General features: G+C 58.9%; 1 protein-coding gene across 1 annotated transcript in view; it reads right to left on the bottom strand.

The window, feature by feature from the left end:
• Nucleotides 1-2,016, bottom strand: part of LOC113211927 (uncharacterized) — a 21,655-nt gene that overhangs the window by 14,067 nt on the left and 5,572 nt on the right. The gene's annotated exons all lie outside the window — the stretch shown is intronic.

Genomic DNA, 2,016 nt, shown 5'->3' on the forward strand with positions numbered 1-2,016 from the left:
GGAGGGGTCACTGCTCATTCCTCTGCACATCCCTCGACCCTTCTCCTCCAGGGCGTCGTAACGTAACGAAACGCGTAACGGAAACGCATAAAGACGCAAATAAAATTGCAACTTTAATGTGCTATTGAAGCGTTATGAAGATATTCAAACGTATTCTCATTTATAATGCTCGCAGAAAGATGAAAACGCTTCAAAAACGCTTTTAAACAGAAATTTTATTTTCGGTTTAGTGCGTTTCCGTTACGCGTTACGTTACGTTACGACGCCCTGATTCTCCTCTCCATCGACCGGCGCGATAGGGCCATAACATCTAATCGCACGCAATGTTAACGCTCTTTACTTGTTATTAAGCCCGGTGTGTGTGAGGAACGGCAATGGCTGCGCCCTCCTACAGCTAAGGTGGGGCATGCTGACACGGAAGTGAGTTGTTGTTGATGAATAAAGTACGCAGAGCTCAAGCGTGAGCAGGATGTCGTCGATGACGACACCTCCAATGGAGAGATAAAATGGTCGAAAAAGAATAGTGAATAATAATAATAGATGTTCTCGCTCTTCGATTGGAGACGTTTTCCGAGAAGAAAAGGGGTAGGTGGGGGGTCAGATCTTCAATATGTTACACACTGTGCATAGTATTCCTAAGGGAGAAAACCGATCGAATCGAATGACCCGCCATCGATCCTTGATACAATCTGCAATGATGCAATACTGTTTGCGCATGCGGCTGAAACTCCTTGAGACCCTCATTACAACTTCGTAGAAACGACACCATGGAGTCTAAATAAAATTGCAACTTTCTCGCGTCGTGAGAACTTAGATGTTTTCAAGTTAGCTCCATGCACCTTTATGCCCGTTGTGCATAATTGCCCGACGGCCTCGGACGACACGAGCCGAAACTCGCCGTTTTCACTCTTTTTCATCGGAAGGGCTGCAATTGCATTTCTGAAAGAAGTTGCAAAACGCCTTAGGCTTTCCCCCGGTCGCATTAGAAGCCTGCATCATGGATTCGCCGCTCGCGGCGCGTGGCGGAGCGTGGCGCAACGTCGCGCAACGCCGCGATGCCAAGTCGGTGACCGGTGAGCGGTGAGCGCCTCGCCAGGCCTCGCCGTGCCGCCTGCCGGGGCCGCGAGGGCCCCGGGGCCGCGGGGACCGTGGGGGCTCTCTGCTCGCCCCCTCGACCTGCCGCGGTGCGCCGCCCCGCGTGGGGCCGAGGGCAAGGCGGAGTAACTGAAGCGGTAGAGCGGTATGAGACGCTATGGTTGGGGTCCGGCGGGGGGCACAAGTGTGCCCGGGAGGGCGCCGTCAAAGATTCCTCCCGAAGACGTTCCAGCAACCGTTGCCCCTGCAGCGCCGTCTCAGCCACAGGTTGGCGGGCGAGCCGCGGCCGCGAGCGGCTACGCAGGACGGGCTGCCGGGGCCGGGGCTTTGGCCGTCCGGTCCGGGCGTGCCCGTAAAAGAGTAGCGCCGGAAGTGGAGCGAGAGCGAGCGGGAGCGCAGCACAGCCCGCCGCGGGTTTGAAATATACAGTAGGAGTGCGCGATGCGGCTCGGGCTCGGGGAGCGGCGACCGGTGCTGCCACATGTGATGACTTTAGTTGAACTTCGACCCCGTCGGCTGAGCCGAGCGGGGCGCGGGCCCCCGAGGCACTCCGCGGGGGGGCGCTGCCGCGGGCATGGCGGCCTCCTCATGGGGCCCCAGAGGCGGCCCTTCCCCCCATGGAGCACAGCTCGGCGGAGCCTGTCTGGGCGGGGCCCCTCTGCGGACTAGGGCTTCGCCAGGGGCTCTCTAGGGGCTCCTCTAGCGGCTCCTCTAGCGGCTCCTCTAGGGGCTCCTCTAGGGGCTCCTCTAGGGGCTCCTCTAGGGCTCCTCTAGGGGCTCCTCTAGGGGCTCCTCTAGGGGCTCCTCTAGGGCTCCTCTAGGGGCTCTCTAGGGGCTCCTCTAGGGGCTCCTCTAGGGGCTACTCCAGGGGCTCCTCTAGGGGCTCCTCCAGGGGCTCCTCTAGGCGCTCCTTCCTCAAGG

This window comes from Frankliniella occidentalis, unplaced genomic scaffold (assembly GCF_000697945.3).
Source record: "Frankliniella occidentalis isolate FOCC.00 unplaced genomic scaffold, Focc_3.1 Scaffold28, whole genome shotgun sequence".
Classification (NCBI taxonomy): Eukaryota; Metazoa; Arthropoda; class Insecta; order Thysanoptera; family Thripidae; genus Frankliniella; species Frankliniella occidentalis.